The sequence below is a fragment of the Pseudorca crassidens genome, chromosome 10, assembly GCF_039906515.1.
Source record: "Pseudorca crassidens isolate mPseCra1 chromosome 10, mPseCra1.hap1, whole genome shotgun sequence".
Classification (NCBI taxonomy): Eukaryota; Metazoa; Chordata; class Mammalia; order Artiodactyla; family Delphinidae; genus Pseudorca; species Pseudorca crassidens.
The window spans coordinates 50,087,714-50,112,317 of NC_090305.1; the positions used below are offsets into that span (position 1 = coordinate 50,087,714).

At 43.2% G+C, this 24,604-nt stretch overlaps 1 pseudogene; it reads right to left on the reverse strand.

Annotated features, from left to right (window-relative positions):
- Positions 1-21,409: 21,409 nt before the first annotated feature.
- On the reverse strand, positions 21,410-23,030 carry LOC137233067 (keratin, type II cytoskeletal 8 pseudogene; annotated as a pseudogene).
- Between the last annotated feature and the right edge of the window lie 1,574 nt (positions 23,031-24,604).

Sequence of the window (24,604 nt, forward strand, 5' to 3'; positions counted from 1 at the left end):
TTTTTCATATTCTTTTCCATTATGGTTTATTACAGGATACTGGATATAGTTCCCTGTGCTATACAGTAGAACCTTGTTGTTTATCCATTCTATATATAATAGTTTGCATCTGCTAACCCCAAACTCCCAGTCCTTCCCTCCCCTCCCCCCCAGCAACCCCAAGTCTATTCTCTATATCTGTGAGTCTGTTTCTGTCTTGTAGATAAGTTCATTTGTGTCGTATTTTAGATTCCACATATAAGTGGAATCATCACGTGGTATTTGTCTTTCTCTGTCTAACTCACTTCATTAGTATGATAATCTCTAGGTCCATCCATGTTGCTGCAAATGGTATTTATTAAAGGGAAATGAAAGTATATACTCAATAATAGATTTGTATTCAGATATTTATAGCTTTATTCATAATAGCTCCAAACTGGGAACAAATCAAACATATCCAACAGTGAATGAATAGATAATTACAATATATTTATAAATTCGGGCACTACTCAGCAATAAAAATGAATGAATTGTTGATATACACAACATCATGGATGAATCTCAAAAATATGCTGAACAAAAGAAGTCGGACTCAAAAAGAGTACATACTGCATAGTTAACTGCATTTATATGAACTTCTATAGGAGTTAAAACCAACGTATAGTGGCGTTAAGTTAGATCGGCCATAGCCTGAGAGAAGGAGGGAGGGGATTTACCCAGCAGCATAAGGTAATTTCCCAGAGTGATGGAAATTTTCTACATCTTGATTTAAGTGCTGCTTGCATAGGTGTAAACTTTGTCAAAAGTCTTCACCTGTACACTTAAAATGTGTGAATTTTATTGTATATATCAATAAAATTGATTTAAAAGAAATGTATACTTCTTATATCTGTCCACTGAAAAGACCAAACAACAGTGGCCAATCCATTGCCAATGGGTAGCCCTAGCACCCAGACTCTGACATCTTGGAGAAAGGGCTAATTCCAATCAGCAACATTGTACATTTCCATATACAAATGAGCCTATTGCACTTTGTCATGCCGTAAAGCAAGATAGCGCTAAAGACTAACAGGGTTATGTTAAAAAGACAGATGCCATACTAAACAGGCAACCTGTGGTCAAGGATGGAGCAAATTAAGCACCAATAATGAATTAAAACCCTCAGATATGTTTAAATACACAAGTTCATTATGGTACTTAAAAATCATCCAATCACTGTATTAAATCCCTTTGAAGATGCTAGAGAACTGCTTTATTATTTTTTAAACTGGCAAATAAAGAATCAAATGTTCAATCCTGAATTTACTATGCAAAAAAAAAAAGCAAAGAGTTGATATGGGAAGTTTCTCTTTATAAAAAAAATTGCAGCTAATAAATAAAGAATGCATGATAGAGTTAGAATACTACCATTTGAATTACTGGACCTAGGCAGTGATCATTAAGGGTTGATTACATCACAAAAAGGGAGACAGCAGACATTTCATACTTCCCAGGAGAAATACACAGCACCACCAATGGTGTAGTTTTGCAAAAAAAAAAAAAAAAAATTAATTACTTGAGAGTAAATCTGATCAAGTTTCCTGAACTGACTACACCTTTATGGGAAATACAAGACATAGAGAAATGCACTAATAACACCACAGGGATGCAATCAGCAAAATTCAGACTGTGGGAAACTTCAAATCAGACAACTCAAGTTACTTCAACAAAAAGATTGCAAGAAGAAAAAATAAAAGAGAAATGTTAGAGGAAATCTATAAGTTAAAAGGGATGAGGCAAATCAAACAATCACAATGTACAGACATTATTTTGATCCAAAATGAAGTAAGTAAAGTGTAAAAACAGTATGTAAAACAAAATTTGAAACACTGGATATAGATTATATTTAAGAAATTAGTGTGAATTTTTTAGGTTTGGAAATAGTGTTGTGTTTTTTTTTTTTTAAGATATTAACAGATGGGGCTTCCCTGGTGGTGCAGTGGTTGAGAGTCCGCCTGCCGATGCAGGGGACATGGGTTTGTGCCCCGGTCCGGGAAGATCCCACATGCCGCGGAGCTGCTGGGCCCGTGAGCCATGGCCGCTGAGCCTGCGCGTCCGGAGCTTGTGCTCCGCAACGGGAGAGGCCACAACAGTGAGAGGCCCGCGTACCGAAAAAAAAAAAGAATGCAGAGATATAATGAAAATGTAGTAATTATTCTGAAGGCTAAGACCTCTCAGTTGCAAATATTGGCTGTCATTATAAAGCAGCTACTTTAAAACAAGATCATTTTTAAAAAGCAATTCAGTGATTACATTGAGGGAATCACAAACAGCCCTACTGTCATGTGAACAACTTCTCAAAGCTTGGAACCAATTTCCTAGCAAGAACTCCATAAAGAATTTCAAGAAGGACTTTTTTGGAAGTAAAGAGCTTAGCTGGAAGCAAAGATGATGTCATCTGGACACTGTGACTGGTGACTCAAAATGTACCCTAGTGATGACTAAGAACTTAGGTTGTGATGAGAGTCTAAATAAAACTGTCTCATGAAATATAAGACCAAAAGGCAGTATTTCTAAATCAAGATATGATTTTATATAAAAAGCTATTTTACAAACTTCTGTATGCTTAAATGAATAGCTTAAACATGTTAAGCTAATGTTTGACTATTTCATCTACATCACTCTTTTTGTTCTAACTTGGGGGCAGTTTCTCATTTGGGAACGTGAGTGACTGCTTCCCATCCAGGGTTGTCTGTATTCTGGCACGTATAGTAAATGAAATGTGCTGTAGGTTAGAATATAGATCCACAGGGGCAGTTGTAGTGGGGGAAGGCCTGCTGACAGAAAGTGGGGTTGAAATGGGTAGGTTCTGTATTAGTAAGGTGAAGAGCTTTCCAGATGCAGAAAAAGAGATGAATAAAGACATTAACAAAACTTGACCTGGGGCCCTTGCCCACACAACAGTGGGAAAAGGACAAGCATGGCTAGCACAGAGGATCCAAGCAGAGGAAAATTAGCAATGAGCTGCCCATGCAGACTGAGACCAGGCTGTGGAAGACCTTGACAGCCAGCCAGAGGGCTTTGGATAAATTCTAAGGCCCACTCTTCCTATCACAGTCAGTGCTGCATTGTGACTTACATGGGCCCTCGGACTTTTGCCTTTGTGGGTCTCTTTCTTCATAAAAATATTAAACATTATATTTTATGACTACATCAGTATAAAGAAGAATATAATCCAGGCTGAATTTATTATCATATTCATATTATTATAATTATTTTTTCTTACGATTTTAAAAGAAAGTAAAATTTAAAATTTTTCATGGGCCCTTAAAAGTATCATGGGTCTTAGGCACTGTGCCTGCTATGCCTAATGGATAAATTGGCCCTGATTAATGTTGGATAACTTGTGTTTTATGTATGTACCAGAGATTTTAGGGCTAAGGAGTTGTTATAGCCATTCTGTATATGTGGACAAAACCATTTTCTGTAAACAGAGAGATGGGTTTCACCTGGATCACAGAATGCTTCTATGTGGGCAGAGCTGGCTGAGAAAGGATGAGATGTCTTGTGTCTGCCATTTGGTCCGGCCATGAAATACCCCCAGCTGGAAGACAGAACTTAATGGAAAGTATAGTGTGTCTGGAAGGCAAATATCTGGGTCTAGTTGTTGGGGAAACTGTGCCCAGCACACTGGAAATAAGATGATGTTCATCATAATGGAAGTCGGAGTTGGAAAGTCAGATCACCTTCTGAGAAAATTTAAACAGGTTTTGGGGCTGGCGTGTATGCCTTAAGATCAGATACTTGAATCTGATGACCACAGTGTTCTTTAGAATCGTTACCACTACTTCCATTCTGTGCTGAGTATGACTAAGAAAAAGGACTTTGGGCCATTCCTAGGTGAGGGTTTTAAAGTGACAGCAGAGGATCCTTTGGGACTGGGGTGATACTGACAGCAGAGGTCACAACCAGAAAGACTGTACAGAGAATGGGGTTTAGGAGAGAACTGCCAGGTTTACTTCCAGGCTTCTTCCAGAAGAGTCACTACTCAAGGCTCAACTGTTGGAGGGCCCTGAGTCTCTTTCCCTCTAAGGGAAGTTGACTGGTCCCTTACTGAAATGACCAGGGCAGTACTTAAGAAACATTTATCTGCCAGGGGTTGTTGGAAGGGCTGGAAGGGAGAGACTGACCTGCAGAGCCAATATGAGGTTAGAATTGAGGGTAGGGTGGGGAGGAAAGCAGAGGCTAAGGCCTTGCTACTCAAAGCACAGTCCCTGGACCAACAGGATCTGCATCACAATATATATTTTAATGAAATAATCCCAGAGATTAGTCAATATAGTTGAAATTTCGGAAGCCCCGGGCTAATGCTGAGAGACTGAGGAGGGAAGGGTAGATTTGAAAAGCATATGAAGGTGACAATTAGCAGGCCTTGGTATCTTGATATTTTTAGAGATGGAGATGGCTCAAATATGACTCCAAGAATACAGATCTGGGAAATTAAAGAAGACAAGTAATGTTCCAATACTCATTTACTTACAGATAATTGATAGTCTAATTAAGAATTATCATGTCTATTAATTAAAGTGATAGATCCACTGACAGATCAAGTTTTGTTTTGTTTGCCAAGCTTGATAAAACCATTAGCATCGTTTTTTATGCAGTTGAGGACAATCAGATTGCCTTTTTCTGCCCAATAAATCACACAGGTTGTACTTACTTGTGTTCACGTCCCACTTCATTATTTAATCAGGGTTTTCTTTCTATGCATTTTTATGTAATCTTGGACATTGCTAATTATTAGGGCCATTGCAAACAAGGTGCCAGCTTTCTCAGTGTGTAACCTATTCAGTTATAGATAGCATGGGAGTTGCACATTTGTTCTGATACAGCCCCTAGGATGGTACTTAGTTTAGGGGACCAGTAAGAAAATGGTGTACCCAGAGCTATGAAAGGAATAGAACAGCCTCATTTATAGTCCAGGAATACTAAGTTGAGTGACTCTGGGTTCCTTTGTTAAGTGAAAGAATCAAGAAAGAGAAAAGCTGGTGCCTTTCCATCAGAAAGTGGAAATAGCACCCTTGCAGTGTTCATATGTCAGGCATGTGTCCAATGGCTGACAGTTTCAGTGACTCATCCAGATGTTTTGGCTACTTGATATTGAGGTAGGAGGTAGACGGGCTGCTGGGCTGAGCAGCTGGGGTTCGTCAAGCAGAGTAAATTGGAGCTTTGTTTTCCCTGGGCACTCCAAGTACAAAGTTAGTGAGCTGAGCTCTGCTAAAGAGATAAAACAACAACATCTATCCCTCCTGAGGTCAAGGAAACCTCCCCAACTACACATGGGCAGGAAGGCTTCTCGGGGATCAAAAGGGAGGGAGCGTCATCCCATAATATGTGTTGTCAACCTCCCATTAGCCTTTGAGCTGGGATCCATCTTGGCAAAAAATGCACATGCATATCAGGAGGGCCCTAAGACAGGCCAGATGTGGGAAAGAAGAGAGATAATTGGCCAGAGGAGAAGAACAAAGACACAGAAGAACTGCCCCATGTAAGTGATTTTAAATAACCTCTCCTCATTCAGGATGCCCGCACTCCTCTCTGGGTGTGTATTTCTGCCTTGCTTCTGCCTTAAATAAATCACTGTTTCTCTGTGTGCTCTCCCATACCTTGTGCTGAGTCTCTAATAATAAACTTTGTACTTGTTTTTGCCTCCTTGAAACATTCTTGTTACAACAGGGGCAAGAGGCAGGGCAACTTTGCTTCTAGCCTCTAGCCCCTGGTAGACTAGCAGCTAGGATTCCTGGTTTTCATCCAGGCTATGCAGCTCCAATTCCTGGGCAGGGAAATAAGATTCTGCTTCAAGACCACTCACTGCTGTCTTCCCAAAACCAATACTGGTCTCATGGATATTTGCAAACATCCATATAATTGAACACCTTTTTCCATTTCCACCCCACCATGTTCCTTCACCATACAATCACTGTAGTGCGCTTGCCCTCTCCCACACGCAGGTGAAAAAAGCACCAGTGACCCCCTCAACATCTGCTCGTCATCTAGCTGCTTCCAAATCAGAATTTCTAATTCAAACCAAGAAAAACAATGTTCTCTGAATCTTTTTTTCCGTGGACTAATGGAGAGAATACAATTCTTTTCTGTCTGCTAAAGCTAGAGAGTGATGAAAGCCACACATGTTGTTCTTCATAATATGTGTGATTCATTCCTCAAGGAAAAACAGTAATTCAGGTGAATTTCAGTGCTTGAGATTCTGAGAGGCTCCAGCTAGTCTCTGCTGTAACAATTGCAGAATGAACCTGGTGGCCTGCTGCTCTCTTTATAACACTGGCACCTCTCTTCTTCCCAGATGTTATCATTCCCCATCACAGGCTCCAAACTGGTAGCCCAAAGACTAGATCTGGCCTGCAGTCATGTTTAGTTTGGACTACACAGTATTTCTACAAAATTTGAGCCAAAATTTAAGAATAGGGACATTTCACATTCCTTGTATGACGAAGATCAGCTGGAACTGGCTAGCAACCACCCCCCCCACACACACACACAGGGTGCCATAGTTCCAATCATTCCCTACCATGTTCCTGACTACAAGGTTAAGTGCTTGTGAGATAGTAGAAAAAAGAGTATAGATTGTTCTCTGCCCCCAGTTCCTGGCACAGAACTCCTAAAACTCTTGCATTTTCCTAAGTGATAAAAGCACTAGGAGTATTTTTTGGTTCTAAAATTTGGTCTTTGACCCTGGTATCTGACACAGGGCTCCTAAATCCCTTGGAATTTCCTGGGTGACAGAAGTGTCTTTAGTTCTAATGGGATGACTCTGGGTGGGCTCCTGGATAGGAGTGGGTCATCAGAAATACCAAGCCATGATGAGAAGCTTGGAACTTTCAGCCCTACCCTCCATTCTCCAGAGAGGGGAGAGGGGCTGGAAATGGAGTTAATGATGGATTATATATGTGTGATGAAGCCTCCATAACAAATCCCAAAAATATGGTGTTTGGGGAGCTTCTGGTTGGTGAACATAACCACATGCTGGGAAGGTGGTGGACCCCATCTCCATGGAGACAGAAGTTCCTGTGCTTGGGACCCTTCTAGACCTTGCCCTAAGTTTCTCTTCATCTGGCTGTTCATCTGTATCCTTTATCACATTCCTTGTTAAATAGTTAACTGGTAAATGTAAAAAAGTGTTTCCCCAAGTTCTGTGAGCTCTTCTAACAAACAGTCAAATCCAAGGGGAGGTCATGTGAAGCTGATTTCTAGCCAAGTTGGGTAGAACTTGTGGGTAACCCAGGGACCTTCTACTTGAGATTAGCATCTGAAATGGGGGACAGTCTCATGAGATGGAGACCTTAACCCGTGGGGTCTGTGATAACTCTGCTTAGTGTCAGAATTAAACTGGCTTATAGGACACCCAGCTCGTGGCTTGGTGTCAGGGGAAGACTCACACCTCTGGTGTCAGGAGTGTTGTGAGTGTGGCAGTAGTGTGAGAGGAATGGAGAAACATATGGAAGTGAGTTTTTCCTATTCAGTGCCAGTTTTCATTTACTGATATTTGTACTTGCTATGTTATTTTTCTTGAAGCAGAGAAATATTTATCTGAGCCCTTGCCTTTATTAAGAGTGAGATAGTAAAAGATAAACTGAGAATTATATTTCAAGGAAAATGGGAGTGCACAAACTTATTTCTGGACTTGGGAAATATTCTTGCATCTTCAATATGCAAACTATATGCATGTGTTGAAAGATAACCGAAGACCCTGGTTACTGCCTGAGCTCTGCGGTCAATTGAATGAGCGACCTTCTTCCTCTCCCAGATTTGGACATAGAGATTAAATTGCCAGTGACAGAAACTAAAATAAGTTTGCAAAACCACCATGACATAGTACATGAGGTGTCAACAGAAATGCACCTTGAGCTGTAGGTACCAGCTGTGTTCGGTGGTGCTGTGTAGGAAGTGTCATGGTATCACTGTGTCTGCCTTTCTGGGGGAAAACCTGCTCTTGGCTCAGACTTCAATCAGGGAATAACTCTTCATGTCTTCATGTCAGAATAAAGATATCTCCCACCCTCCCCCACACCCATAGCACAGTGACTGAAAGAGATTGCTGAATTTTCAGTCTGTTTGCACTGGTATAACAAAGTACCACAGGCTTTGTTTATTTATTTCTCATGTTTCTGGATGCTGGAAGTCTGAGATCAGGGTGCCAGCATGGTCTGGTTCTGGTGAGAGTGCTCTGAGTGTTGCAGACAGCCAACTTCTCATTGTATTGTATCTTCAGTTGGTGGAGAGCAGAGAGAAGAAAATTCTTCAGGACTCCTATAAGGACACTAATCCCATTCATGAGGGCTCCACCCTCGTGACCTCAGCTAGTCCTAATTATTTCCCAAAGGCTCCACCTCCTCAAACCATCATATTGGGGAGAGGGTTTTAACATATGAATATGGGGGGAACTCAGACCTTCAGTCCATAACACTGACCCTTGCCCACTCAGGGTAGAGACCAGAGCTGCAGCATCTTGCAAACAGGGGACAAGTCTACCTGTAATATGTTTAATAGCAGCTCAGATTTTTAGAGCACATCTGTAGGTTCCCATCTGTGAAGAAAGAAAGTGACAAAGAGAAGAATAAAATGTGAACTTTAAGTGCATAAGCAGCCCTGAGATTTGGGACATTGCAGGGGAGACAGACAGAAGACAATCAGTAGAACCTCAAAAAGGAAAAATCCAGACCATAGCAGATCAGAGATGATACCCTTGGCTGAGACCCCTTGTCTACTCCCACCCTCCAACAATAGTTCTTGAGCAGAAGGAATCAGAAGTTGCTAAAGATTGTCCATGATAGAGTGCCCAGTGGAGCAGAGACTATATTCTATACATGTTACTTGGGGAGGGAGTGGGGCAGGCAGGGCAGTGGAAATCATTTCTTAGGTTCAGGGAAGAACCTTTCTTCAGGCCTTATAAGCATGAAGGAAGGTGGGAGGTGTCTGCTGCTTTGAACCCTCCCGCCTTACAGAGCTGTTTTCAGAGGGAGAAACAGGAAAGTTTCACAGGGACAAAGGAGCCTGCTGTGACAGCCTTGACAGTCTTTCGGGGTTCCACACTTTAAGCATCTCTCTTAGGTTGAGATAGGTCTACTGACAGCTGCTAACAAGAACCAGCCTCAAAGAGGAAGCCCCTGAGCGGGGAGGGAGTGTCGGGCCTGGGGACCCATGTTCACAGTGGGGAGAAGTGGGGAGGGCATGGGAGAGGGCTGCCGTGGCCAGGAACACAGCTAAGGCTGACCCCCAGGTGCAGAGGCACACTGTAGGAAGTGTGGGATGCACACAAGGGTTAATTAAAAGAGTTTATGAAAAAGAATAGATACAGGTATATGTATAACTAAATCACTCTAATGTACACCTGAAACTAACACAGTACTGTTGATCAACTATACTCCAATATAAAATTAAAATTTTGAAATTAATTAATTAACTAACTAAAAAAGAAAGAAAATAAAAAACTAGCCCCCGCCCCCGGACCCCGATAAAAGAGTTGTAACCTCGGATCAATCCACAGTTGCGACCCTGCCAGCCCAGGCATCATCTCACCAGTAAGGGTCTCACTGAGATAGTGGGTAAGTGTCCCCAGCCTTTGTGGGGTCAGGTTTCAGAGCACATCCACAGTCAAGGCGACCATGGGTGAGACCAAGCTGGCACTTCTCAGCTCTCTCTCTCCTTTTGCTTTAAGGACACCACTGATGTTCTTAGTCAATGCAAGAAAAGGTGAGCTGGTCCCTGGCAGAGATGCTGTGCTCCTTAATAATAAGGGTGAGCTTGATTCCCCTTGAACTGAGTAACTGGGCCATAAGAGTTGCACAGTCCAGGTAAAATGTGAGGACTAAATGCACACAGTTATTACCCCATCACACAGATTCAGTCTTTCTTTACAAAGCCCCTGGCTGTTTTCATGTGACTTTGAGTTGAAGGAAAAGAGAGCTGGACAATTGCAGATAAGACTCTGGCACTTGGTGTGGATGAATTAGGTAACTGGCCCGGTCTCACCAGTTTCTGCCTTAGTGAGGTCTGTTTCTGTTGGGATGTACAGCATCGTTTGCTTGCTCGTGTGTATGAGGTGGGGGTGAGGGGGCTGAGAGGGAGTGGTGATGGGAAAGAGATTTGTTGGTCGTCCATTAGGGAGGTGGTCACTTGGCCAGGAGAGGGTGGGGGTGACGTCTTGCAGCAGGTACCTTGTTTTGTACTCAAGGCGAGGCCTGAGCAAGGCTGCTGGGGCAGGGAGTGTGTGCCAGTCTCCTGGGTTGAAGTAGCCCTGGAGACAGACCACATGGCACAGAAGCCAACCCAGGAATGGGGGTGACTCCTTTCAACTTGGGCTTGGGCAGCATGCCCAGCACTCAGATGAACCTTGGGAGGTTTCAGCATGTTCCAAGTATGACGATCAAGTGAGCACACACCAGCACAGCTTGAAATGGCAGATAGTAAGCATTAATCTCCCTAATAAATTCATTAGTCAGTCGTATGGTCTTGAAGGAGGTTTGTACACTCAGATCATAAATTAAGCCCTGGTTAGACATCAACCTTCTCTGACTTGGCTCAGCAAATCTCCCAGTAGCTCTAATGGGATCAAAAGTTTCTTCAGCCTTCCATAAGATCCTGATTTCCTTTGCCTAATTAATCTGATACAAAATTTCACAGAGTATTTTATGGTATAGTTTTTTTTTTTTTCTTTAAAGGTAACGCCCAATCTAACTTCTGTGGGCTCCAGGAGCATATTTACTGAAAAGAACGACAACGTACACAGTCATTCAGGATCCTGTGTTCCGGGGAACAGACCTCCCCCAGGGCATCTTTGTAGGGAGATTGGAAGAGCTCCGCTCACGTGGTGCTGAAGGTCAGGGTGGGCGCCGCTCATGCCCAGGGCAGTGGCCTCTTGGTCCAGAAGGCCAGCCCTCCATCCAGTTGTCTTTCTCTCTGGCTGTTCCTGGGTGTAGTGCAGTATCTCCTTATCAGGTGTTTTTAAGTTTAATTATGCATTATCCAGGCAATGCTCTGCATCCTCCATATACAGAGCAACATAGATTAACAAAGTGCAGCGGTACCTGGAGCTCCAGGGCTTTCTAGACCCTGCCAATGACTCCTCTCCTCAACCCTCAGTCTTATCCACCCTCCCACACACACGCCTTGTGCTGCCTGCTCACGTGAGGAAATCCCCTTGCCCCCTACTCTCTCGCCTTTCCACCCTGAATCACTGCCCACATCTTTCATTCTCCCTCATCTCAACCCCTAGCCCCTATCCCTTCCAACTCTGCCATTGACCTCTGCTATTTACTAAGACCTTTCTAGATGGTCCCTTGTACTTTCTCATTCCCTCTCTACTTCTTTCACAACTCAGCAATTGGAGGTACAGGATCTCTGCATAACAGAAGTTGGTTTTGAAATATTTCAGAATTTAATCCTCCAGGGAGCTGACATCCACCACCAATTGGCAGATGAGAGCCACGATGACATGCTGAGTGTCTGTGACAGGCACAATTCTAGATTCTGGGGATACGGAGGTGAATGAAACAGAAAGCATCCTCACCTCCTCCATCTGACATCCTGGTCATACAACATATTGGTTTGTTTAACTGTTAACTGTTGCCAGATCTTGGGGATTTTTACTGAAGCTCTTTGAGAAGAACACAGCAATACTTTGTATTTAAAAACATACATTAAAAAAAATTAGGGTTTTTTTCAATGTGTTTTGATGTATCCATGAAGAGGACACACGTACCGGTACTCTATTGAGAATGTAATTGTCAACAAAAGGAAGATGAACAAGTGTTTAGATCATTCATGGTATCCTGCTGATGGATTTGCCCCTCCAATGAATTTTTAATACAAGTTAAAATCCCTTGCATCTGGAAAATTATCCTATTTTACACAGATAAATGCATTTATCTATGCCTTTCTTATTGTTTTTTTAAAATTTCACATGCATTTATTTTTCCATATTTTGCATGCAAAATGTAAGTTTTTAAGGGCAGAGTACAGAAGAGGGTATGGGGGTGTTTTCAGTTCTTTGGTCTGCTGGTTGTGTGAACTCAGAGGTTATAGTCAAATATTTAAGGATTTGTGTAGCTAGGCCCTGACCAGTCAGAACAAGTATGGCCTTATCAGCATGTACCAGCTGAATATAAGTCCCTGAGTGACCTCAGGAAACTCTTCTCTCAGCTAAAGGGGAACAGATTAGTTTGAATATCCACGTATTAGTATTCTGCAGACAAACATAAGCCCCAATGTATTTTGTTTTGTTTTGCTTTGCTTTTGATTTTGGCCATCCCAGTATTTTTGAAAATTAGAAACAGTGTGCATTTCCCAGTTTGCCACAGGCCCCACCACACTCTATTGTGTAACCAGCCATCATGCCCACCTGGTCCATGATGGCCTCTGAGTTTGTAGTCCCTGAATTGGAAGCTTTGCTAGGTCCCCTTTTCAGTGCTGACACTTCTGTCCTTTGTTCTTTCTCACCACTCTTTAATGTTGTGTAGTTTCTCCAGGACTCAGTCAGTACCGTGGGTGACAGAGTTAAGTACATTACTTGTAGATGTCTCTGAAGCTTCATTCCCTATCCTCCCCATGATTTGGGTCCTGGGTTCTGTTTAATTTTATTAAAGGGGGTATAAGAGAGTCAGTGACAAATTTTTTTAACTGATTTGAAGTTCAAAGTTTAGACAAAAAGGGAATATGGACACAGAAACTCTCCCCTTTCCTCGTCTATCCAGAGAACTTTAACTTTCCTGTGGTCAGTTAGACCCAGCTGTCCTTCACTCGTTACATGATGTGTCACTCTGAGACCTGGGACCTGGGACCCTTTGCTGCAGAGCTTGTGCCTGGACAAATGTCTCCTTGAGCAACAAAATACAAAGAAACTATAAGGGACTAAAAATAACCGCATGCATTCACAGTTGGGGCAAATTATGGACAACAACATACAAAAAGACCAAAAAGCCCAACTGCCATTCTGAAGAGCCGGGAGCAGGGTGGCGGGAGCAGCAGCAGGGTACTGCGCATGCCCCCTGCACACAACACCACCTAAAGGGTGGCAAACCACCTAAGCCACTCCTTTGGCCCAGCCCCTGGACACACCCCTAACCTCATCCCATGTAAGGAACCTGCTTGCTCCCCTTGGGGTGTGAGCAAGGGAACCCGAACTTGTTCTCACTTCCCCCTGTTGCAGCAGGGGCTCCAATAAAGCCTTGCCTGAATTTCTTATCTGGCCTCTGATCAATTTCTATTGATTAAGGAGGCCAAGAACCCTGGTCAGTAACAACTCTAGGACAGAGGGCCGGACTCAACTGCGGGATCATAATGAATTACTGATCTGGTTTGACTTACTTCTCAGGGTACAGTTTCAGGGTCTGAGCATGAAAAAAGAAGAGGGCAATTGTCCAGTTTCATATCATTTAGGACCCTGTTGTCATGGCCTGAGCCACCACCTCGGGGCAGCACAAGGTTGTCCTCAAATTTTAAAAAAAAAAGTGTTTCTCAAAGTGTATTCTCCAGACCACCTGCAATGGCGTAGTAAAATATCAATTCCTATCCTAGCTCTGTCCCAAATCCCTATGACCCACCTCAGAGTTTGCCTGCAGCTATGATTGAGGGTTCCTTGTATTAATCTCTCCACTCTTCTGCCTCGGGGCTTTCCTGGCTTCAAAGGAACATCTAAGCACTAGCAAATATATGCCCAGCAAGACCACTCTTAACCAATAAAGCAGAGGGTTCGGAGTAAATACCCCAGTTTCACCAGTCTTTGGTAGGGCAATTCTAAGCCATGTTCTTCAAGGTTCCTTGGAGGGTCCCAGTAGAACTGAGCCCGGATTGTCTGTGGCAGTGACCTGCTCGTGAAGACACACTTCTCTGCCTCACTTTCTTGCTCTCTTGTTTGTGCTTCCCCATCACCCTAATAAACCACTTACATCTATATGTTTATTTCAGCGTCTATTTTTGGGGAACTCAGATTAGGGGTCTTACCCCAGATGAGCATCAATAGAGTCATGGTGGGTAAGAAACTCTGGAGTCAAAGGCCTGGGTGCACAGCCAGGCTCCACCACTAACTAGCTAAATAGTTATTAACCACTCTGACTATCAGTTTCCTCATCTGTAGAAGTGGAATAACGATAGTAGCTACCTCATATGTTTGTTGTGAAGATTAACTGAGTTCGTATAAGTAAAGTGCTTATAATAGTGCCTGACCCATAGTAAATGTATAATAAATACTTGCTATTATTATTATGTAATAAATCAAAGTTTCTCAGGTGGGACTCAGTAATGTGCTTTGTACATAAACTCACTGAGTGATTCTCATACACAATGAAATTTGAAAACCGCTGAACTAGAGACACAACCCTGGGCATTTCTGTTCACAGAGAAAAAGTTTGAGAAACCTAGTCTACCCCACACAATAAGCAGCCAAATGACATCTTTTGCAGAGGAATCCTTGAGGTAAAATAAAAGACTGCATCACTGTTCAGAGCACTGCAGAAAACAATGGTGGGTTATTCCACCCTTGGGGCTCATCCTTGGGGCTGAATTCATCCCTTTTTCATCCCTTGGTTTTAGTTGCATTCCCACATTAGACAAAATAAGTCCTAAAACACATTAGTTCTTTTAACCCAGTGGTTCCCAAAGTCTGGTCAGACCAGAAGCATCAGCATCACCTGGGAGTTTATTAGAAACGTAATTCTCACACCCCAATGTTCATAGCAGCACTATTCACAATAGTCAAGACATGGAAGCTACCTAATATCCATTGACAGATAAATGGATAAAGAAGATGTGGTACATATATATACAATGTAATATTACTCAACCTTAAAAAAAGAACAAAACAGGGCTTCCCTGGTGGTGCAGTGGTTAAGAATCCGCCTGCCAATGCAGGGGACATGGGTTCGATCCCTGGTCTGGGAAGATCCCACATGCTGTGGAGCAACTAAGCCCGTGAGCCACAACTACTGAAGCCCATGCGCCTACAGCCCATACTCTGCAACAAGAGACGCCATCGCAATAAGAAGGCTGCACACCGCAATGAAGAGTAGTCCCTGCTCACTGCAACTAGAGAAAGCCTGTGCGCAGCAACGAAGACCCAAAAGTAAATAAATTAATTAATTTTTTTAAAAAAGAACAAAATAATGCCATTTGTAGCAACATGGATGGACATAGAGATGATCATACTAAGTGAAGTAAGTCAGAGAAAGACAAATATCATATGATGTCACATGTGGAATCAAAAAAATGATAAAAATTGACTTATTTACAAAACAGAAATAGACTCTCACACATAGAAAACAAACTTATGGTTACCAAAGGGAAACATAGGGGGAAGTGATAAATTAAGAGATTGGGATTGATATATACACACTACTATATATAAAATAGATAACCAACAAGGACCTACTGTAGAGCACAGGGAACTCTACTCAGTATCCTGTAATAACCTATAAGGGAAAAGAATCTGAAAAAGAATGGATATATGTATATGTATAACTGAATCACCTTGCTGTACACCTGAAACTAACACAACATTGTAAATCAACTATTCTCCAATAAAAATTTTAAAAAGAAAGAAAGGAAGAAAGGAAAGAAGAAAAGAAGGAAAGAAGGAAAGAAAAGAAGAAATGCAATTCTCAGTTCCTGCCCAAGACCTCCTGATGTTTAACTGTGAGGTGGGCCTGGCAGTCTGTGCTTTTGCAGCCCTCCAGGTGATGCTGATGGAGGCTAAATTGGAGAACCACTGTCCTGTATTAAGGAAATTCTCTAAAACCTCTCTTCTTTTGTTGCCAATGAGATACATGAGTCAGGATTTTTTCCAGAAGTGTTTCTTTCAATCAGATGCCAGCAAATGTGGTTTTTTAAAAAATGAAATCTCAACTCTGCTTAGTAATGATCATGACTAATGGGGCCCAAAGGTAAAGCATCCAAGGGTAATGTACTTGGACTTGCAGGAACACTCCAGAGTTTTGCAATACTAGGGATATTAGAAAAATATAATTGCTTACTCATAATAAGTCCTATTTCTTGCCTCCAGTTGGGCAAGGCATTTTACAGGTGACTTTCTGGTATTTAGGCCCTTCTGGCACAGAAAAAAATATAGAAAAAAAAATGGAAGAAATGGACAACTTAGGAAACTTTTTGATAACATTCAAGAGAAAAATGAGCTTAAACTATGAAGCAGAGAAAAGAGTGAAATGAATGTTTGCTTTATTTAAATTAACTCTCCTTCTGGAATGTTCACTGGGAAAAATAATCATAGTTCATTTCACCAATTTTTTATCCATTTTTGACCTTTTGGCCCATTTTCTGACTCATGACAAAAAGAATTTAGGAAGGAGGGAAACTGAGTTTTTCAGGTTATTTCTGGGACATTTTAGAAGATCTCTACTACCACTGTTACTTAACATTTATCAAATACAAAAATAGTTTTTGTGTATTTTCTTACTTAATCCTGACATCATCCCTATGATACATTATTATTCCCATTTTACAGATGAAGAAACTGAGGCACTGAGAAGTTAAACGACTTGTCTGAGGTCAAAAATAATAAGGGGGATTCAAACCCAGGCAGTCTGATTCTGTTGCTGCTAACTATTAAACCACAAGATAATGATTATTAACAGGCCATTTTTGAAATAAGCAGGAAAACTTAGAACACCACTTCTATAAAATACTAGGATAGACTTGAAGTTTTAAAAAAAAATTAATTAAAAAACTTTTAGAGTAATTTTAGGTACAGAAAATTTGAGGAAATAATACAGAAAATCCAAGTATATCCTCACCCACCTTCTTCTAGTGTTAACATCTTACATAACCACTATACATTTATCAAAAAAAGAAAGTAAATTGGTACAACACTATTAACTCAGCTACAAACTTTTTTCCAATTTTACCAGTTTTTACACTATTTACTCTTTTTCTAGTCCAAGATCCAATTCAGGATTCCCTGTTGCATTTAGTTGTCCTGTCTCCTTAAGTCTCCTCAATTCATGAGTTTCTCAACATTTCCTTGATTTTCATAACTGACAGTTTTGAAGAGGACTAGTCAGGTGTTTTGTAGAATGTCCCACAATATGGGTTTGTCTGATGCATTAATTCATCATGAGACAGGGGAACTGAGTTTTGGGGAAAAAAACAGAGAAGTAAAGTACCCTTTGTATTAGGGAGGGTGTGACGTCAACACCACCTGTCACTGGTGATATTAACCTTGATCACATGGTTAAGGTAGTGTGTGCTAGGTTTTCTCTCTGCTGTGTTACTATTGATGCCGAAACTGGCCTCTGTACCCCAACACTGAATTAAATCTTAGAGACAGAGTTCTGGGTGAAGGTGAAAAGAATAGCTTTATTGCTTTGCCAGGCAAAGGGGGCCACAGTGGGCTAATGCCCTCCAAACTCTGTGTCCCAACCTGGAGGGACTGGTGAAGAGTTTTATAGTAACGGTTCAAAGAAAGTGTGATCAGCTCACGGACATTCTTCTGATTGGCTGGTGGTGAGGTAATCGGGAGTCAGCATCATCAACCTTCTGTTTCCAGCTGGTCTGGGGTCTACGTGCTTGTGGGCAGCATACAGTTAACTTCTCCCACCTGGTGGGGGTTTCAGTATCTGCAAAATAGCTCAAAGATATTGTTATGTGTATCCCTTGAGGGGGGACCCGCACCCTGCCCCAAGGCTGCACTATTGTTTCTCAGCCACTCCTCCCTGGTCTCTGTATCCTCTCCCTTCCCTGATTAGCAACTGTTTGAATCTGTCCATTGGAACTCAGGGAAGGTCATGGAGGCCAAATGAAGCCTATTCCTGTAATCAAGAAATAGGGGACACAGAAAGGCTTTTGTGCTCAGGAGGCCCACAGGGTCTTGCTGGGTTTTACTATCTTCTCCTTTGCATGCTTTATTCACGGGATTCACGGGATTCACAAATCCAGCCTGCACTCAAGGGAAGAGGATTAAGTTCCACTTTCTGGAATGGAGAGTCTACATTTATTAACTGAAATTCTTCTGCATAGAAGATCTGTCCCTTCTCTCCCATTTACTTACTTATTCAATCATTTACTTATATTAGTATGTACTCAGGGATGTTTCATTTATTCCTTGGGTCATCATGCAATATTACTGTTACTTACTTTCTTGGTCAGATTGTCCAGTTTGGCCATTGGGAGCTGTTGAAGTTTGGCACCTATGTCCTTTTGACATGCTCAATACGTGTTTTGGGGGGAACTTCTTAATTTCTGGAACTATAAAATGCTCCAAGCTAATTTTCCCTGTCCCAGCCCTTTCTCTGAGCAGCCCAGGTTCTCTTTACTGGAGAAGGGTCTTTAGAAACTGAGGTCTAGATGCTGGTGGTAGTCACTGCTGCTGGGCATCATTTCATCTAGGCCCTGTTAGCATGTAACAGGGAAGAGCCAAATCTGACTACATGTTGGATCTGTTTCTTTTACTTTAACCTTTGCTTCCTGTTGCTTTTGTTCACTAAAAGGATACTGTCTATACATAATGGCCTGCCTTGGGGAACCCTTCGCCTCTGCCTGAATGTTAAACCAAAGTGCCTTTGTTCAGGGAAACATCCTGACCCCGCCCACCTGTGGATGGCTGCAAGAAAGAAGAAATTAACACATCCCTTCCCTGAGGCGGGCCATTCCAGGGTACATATATAAGATCGTTTTTTTGGAGACTTTTGTCTGCCATCTTTTTGGACTGCCATCTTCTTGGTCTGCCAGCTTTCTGAATAAAGTCATATTCCTTGCCTCAACACCTAGTCTCCATTTTATTGGCCTGTCATGCGGCGAGCAGAGTGAGCTTGGATTCAGTAACAGAATAAGGTGTTATGTAGAGTTCTTTCTGTCTTCAGTCTAACACTACCCAAAGTACCATTTTCAGAAGTTATTTAGGTCAGCTTCATCCCCCCTCCCCCTTCAGTGAGGTTACATCACACATCTGTAATACAGCTAAATTCATTTGTCATAGTCAACATTCCATTCTGGGATAGATTTTTACAGTCCATTTATGCAAGGCTTTACTGAATATCAGGACTGTTAGAAACTATATAATGCTTTAAAGTTTACGGTATATTTTAGTGTATATGTGCTATATATCATTATTCAAATTATAGGCATTTTCTGGAGGAAAGTATCCATAAAAAGGAAAGTAAAATGAAATAAATAAAATGTCATCAGGAAGCTTATAGTCTGGAAATTTCCATAGTCAAAATTTTAGGATACTTTCTCCCAGAATGTTCTAGATGATGAACAAAAATGACATTACAAATTCACATTTTTGAACGTGCTTGTTTTTTTACCTTTACTATATCATTAACTTAAGAGAGTACTTTTATATTTAAAAACACAAATTAGAAAAAAAAAAAACACCTTTCTTTCCCTTTCCCCAGAAATTTCAGATTAGTAATTCGAGATGCAGGCAAATACTAATACATCCCTACAAATAAACAACTGGGACTTCTCCCCTCAAACTGAAATGATTAATACACCGTGTGCAAACATTAATTGTTGGTGTGAATTAAGAACTGAATCCTTGATTTAAAGATGCTATGCACACAGTGCAATCAAGAAAAGCATTTAACCAGATTTGTTCATGAATCCCATTGTGTGCCATTGAATAGCTAATTTATAATTGCATTAGTCTATAAAATAATCTATTAATAAAATTGGGAGTAACTTGGACAGAGATTCATTATCTCAGTCAACTGTAGACGCCCACTGAAAGGCATTTTGCCTGCAGATGAGGGGGCATGGTTTCCAGCGCTGGGGAGTGCCAGGAACCCAACAAATTTATTAATGTTAGTGGAAAATGTGAATGCATGTTTAATCTTCTTTGGTGTTAATTAGTGTTGTCTTTGGTTTATAATTTACTGAATTTGTTCTATAATTTACTGAATCGAAAAATCAATTGCTCATTGGTTTTTTAAAGGTAATTGTACTTTCTGCTAGCAGTGCTTGGCATTTGTGGAGAGAAACCTGGGCCCCTGAGCCATCATTGCTTTTCAGAACCCTTGCTTTCCCACTGCTGTTTGGACTCATTAAAGGTCAAGGTAGAAATACCCAAAGAAGCCATCCAGGGACTACTGTCAAGATTTGATTCAGAGATATCTAGAAAATCCATAACTATATGGAAGGGGAGTAAAAAGCCTGAAGTGAAGTATTCATTCCTTCATTCAGTCACATTCCTTCATTCAGTCAGTCATTCAGTCAACCAATAAAGCCATCATTGATTCAGTGCTGACCACACACCAGTCACCAGGCAAATATGGAAGTTAAACATCTGGGGTGTCCAACAACTGTGCACCACTTCCAGCTGTAGGGAGGATTAGGAAGAGGTGGTGGGGAGGGGAAGAAGGAGGAGGAGGGGAGGAGGAGGAGGTGGAGGGGGAGGGGGAAGGAGGAGAGGGGAGACAGGGGGAGGGGAGGGGGAGGAGGAGGGGAAGGAGAGGGGGAAAAGAGGAGAATAAGGAGAGGAGAGGGAGGAGGAGGGGGAGGAGAGGGAGAGGAGAAGGAGGGGTCCCTGTGCCATCACAGGCAGTACACCCCTGAGGGGTCAGAGAAGCAGATGCTGGGAGCCCAGTGCAGGTAGACACAGCTGGGAGGAGGGCTAGATGGGCTCCGCTGACCAAGTGTCCTCCATCTCTCCAGGAGCCGGCCCCAAGCCCCAGCAGTTTGCCTCTCCTCTCCCCCCAGCCCCTGAGCTCCAGGCACGAAGGCCAAGGGTCAGCTGACCAGAAGGGGGTCATCTGCTTGGACCTGTTGGGGAAACGTCACTGCTGAAATTGGAGCTGTTCAACAGCTGCAAAACCAGTGCTCTCAGCGCCTCCCAGGAGAGGATCAGAACGTTGGTGCGTGGACCAAACACGAGATGGACAGCAGGAGTTCAGACTGGTGGTGGTGGAGGGAGGGGCATGTGCCTGGCTCTCCAGCCTGGCCTTCAGACCTGGGGAGGGGGCTCCTGCTCCCCTTTCAGCCTGGAGGGTCCTCAGCCCCACCCAGCAGAGACTGAGAGCCAGTCCTGGGAGAACCAGTCCTCCCACATGGTCTGCAGCACTCCGTCTACAGCCTCTGCTCTGCCGACCCATTCTCCCCAACAGAGCCTTAAAGAAAGGGTGCTTGTTCTTTAACCTTGTGCTGAGGAGGAGAGCCGGAAAGACATGTTTGCCTTCACAAGCAGCCTGGATACCCAAGGTTCCAGCTACAAGTGTGAGGTGGTGCCACCCGGCCAGTATTCCAGCTGCACAACTGGGTGGCCAAGCTGTTGCCTCCTCCACTGCGGGAGCCCACCCAGGCTGAGGCCGCCATCGGAACCAGCCCTGTACATCTCAAACTTCTTGTGTGTGTGTGTGTGTGTGTTGGCAGAGCCAGCTGAAGCTTTATTCTGAAAAAGACACTTGGATTGGCTTTTAGTTGGGGTCGTGGGCAAGAGAGGGAGCCCCAGGCAGTTGACTCCCCCAGGGGTGGGCTAAGGACGGGACTGAGCCTCAGGTCTTTGGTTCCAACACTCCCCTGCACAACTCCTTCTTGCAGGAGCAAGTGAGCGGGGAGGCTGGGAGGGATCGCAGGAGCCTTTCACTTAGGCAGGATGTCAGAGGACTCGAACACCAGCTTCCTATCATGGGTCTCAATCTTCTTGACAACCACAGCCAGGAACTGGTACGGCTGAAGGAGCCAGAGCCCCCTCCAGAGCCCAAGCTGGACTGGTAGGAGCTCAGGCCATAGTTGAAGCCAGGGGTCCCATAGGCTGAGGTCAGCCCACCTGAGTACCCGCTGGTGGTCTTGGTGTGGATGCTCATGTTCTGCATCCAGACTCCAGCCGGCTCTCCTCGCCCTCCAGCAGCTTGCGGTAGGTGGCGATCTCCACGTCCAGGGCCAGCTTGACGTTCATCAGCTCCTGGTATTTGCGCAGCTGCCGCGCCACGTCCTGCTTGGCGGTTCTCAGAGCGGCCTCCAGCTCGGCCAGCTTGGCCTGAGCATCCTTGATGGCCAGCTCCCCACGCTGCTCGGCATCAGCAATGGCGGCCTCCAGGGAAGCCCTCTGGCCTTTGAGGTCCTCGATCTCAGCCTGGAGTCAGTTGATGTTCTGGTTCATCTCGGAAATCTCCGTCTTCGTGCGATGGAGGTCATCCCCGTGCTTCCCAGCCAAGGTCTGCAGCTCCTCGTACTTGATCTGGTACATGGTCTCAGCCTCAGCTCGGCTGCGGTTGGCGATCTCCTCATACTGGGCCTTGACCTCGGCGATGATGCCATCCAGGTCCAGAGAGCGGCTGTTGTCCATGGACAGGACCACGGAGGTATCAAAAATCTGCAACTGCATCTCACGGATCTCCTCTTCATACAGTTGCCTGTAGAAGTTGATCTCGTCAGTCAGCCCTTCCAGGCGGGACTCCAGCTCTACCTTGTTCATGTAAGCTTCATCCACATCCTTCTTGATGATGACAAATTCATTCTCCATGTCTGTGTGCTTTTGGATCTCTTCCTCATACTTGGTCTTGAAGTCCTCCACCAGCCCCTGCATGTTGCCAAGCTCCACTTCCAGCTTCAGCTTCTCCTGGGCCAGGGTTTTCAGCTGCTGCCGGAGGTTGTTGATGTAGCTCTCAAACATGTTGTCTATGTTGCTCCGGGCTGTCTTCTGTTGCTGCAGGAGGTTCCATTTGGTCTCCAAAATCTTGTTCTGCTGCTCCAGGTGCCGTATCTTGTTGATGAAGGAGGCGAACTTGTTGTTCAGGGTCTTGATCTGCTCCTTCTCCTGGGTGCGCACGACCTGGATGTTGGGGTCCACTTCCAGCTTGAGGGGGCTCAGCAGGCTCTGGTTCACCATGACAGGTGTGATGCCCCCCAGACCCGGGGCGGGCCCCACTGTAACCTGCAGCCAGACTCATGCTGCTGCCCAGGCCACCCCGGAAGCTGCTGCTGCTGCCCACCCAGGAGAAGGCCGAGGAGCTGATGCGGGCGCCCGGCCCACTGGTGTACGAGTGGCTGCTGAAGGACCGGGGGCCAGAGGTGGACACCTTGTAGGACTTCCGGGTCACCCTGATGGACATGGTGGGGGCTGGAGAGGAGGCAAGGAGGCCGAAGCACACAGACTCAAGGAGTTGTGAAGCTGCTCCTAGGTCCATCTCAAACTTCTTGTACAGTGGAACCCTTGGCCTAGAGTGCTGGTTCTCAAGCTGAGCTCTGTGGGACTCCTGGAAGGGGTCCAGGAGGTACCCAGGGCATGGAGGACCCTGGAAGGAAACCCAAGATTCCAGGAAGAATCCAGGGGACTCTGGAAACATATTCCTCTTGTTTTCCAGCCCACGACTCACTCCTAGTTTGTCAATTGTAATTTTTGTGTTCCCCTGTGTGATTTTTGTCATCAAAATAAAAATCAGAGACCCCCTAATCCATGTCTACAAGAACAACAACAGATTTGGTCTAGGGTTAACAAGCACTCACACATACTACTGATGGGGAAGTAAATTAATATATCTTTTCATGAAGGGTGGTGGAAATTTGACAGTACTTAAAGTGTGAATATTCTATTATCCAACAAGTCTGATTCTCAAATATATCTTATGAAATACAATTGATTTTTATTATTTGTGAATTCTGTTTTTGCAAATTTGCCTACTCACTAAAATTTATTTGTAACCGCCAAATCAGTACTCATGGAGCTTTCATGGTCATCCATGGACATGGGCAGAGCAGTGAAAACTTTGAGTCAAAAATTGACTGTATTCCTACAGATGTGAAAGAAATCCATGTTTGTTCAGTTATTTCAACAAATATGTGTTGAAAGTAGCAACATAGACATTTGGAATTCATCTATGAAGCAAACAGAAAAGGCACTTTCCCTTGCAAAACTTACATTCTTAGCAGAACAAGAATTATCGCAGAATTGTTTGAAAAAACAAAAAGTAGAAACCACCTCAATGTCCAATGAGAGGAGAGTGACAGCCTATAGCCCAGCAACCCCCTCCCAGATGTATCTCAAGAGAAGTGAGGAATGTCCAAAAAAAGCACATGTACAAGATTTGCTCTTAGCAGCTTTATTTATAATAAAAGGATAGTTAAATTATGGTATATACATATAAGAGAACGTGCTGCAAGCATTGAAAATGATATGGGTATAAATTCATTGACACAGACCAAGTCCAGGACTAATTGTTGACTGAGAGAAAAACTAGTTTCAAAACTGTGTGTGCTCAATATCCTATGATAAACCATAATGGAAAAGACTATATTAAAAAAGGAATGTATATATATGTATAACTTAATCACTTTGCTGTTCAGCAGAAATTAACACATTGTAAATCAACTACACCTCAATAAAAAAATAGTGATTAAGAAATTAAAAAAAAAACTGTATGAACTTTAGGCCCCAAGTCTGTGAAAATGTATAGTCACACACACACACACACACACACACACACACACACACACACACACATTTGTAGAGAGCTATTTGGAAGGTGTTTACAAGGGCTTTCTTTTGGTAGTGGGATTTCAGAAAATTTGTACTTTGTTATTTTACCTTTCTGTACTCAGTTTTTTTTTGTTTGTTTTTTAAATTTTTGGCTGCATTGGGTCTTTGTTGCTGTGTGCTGGCTTTCTCTAGTTGTGGTGAGCAGGGGCT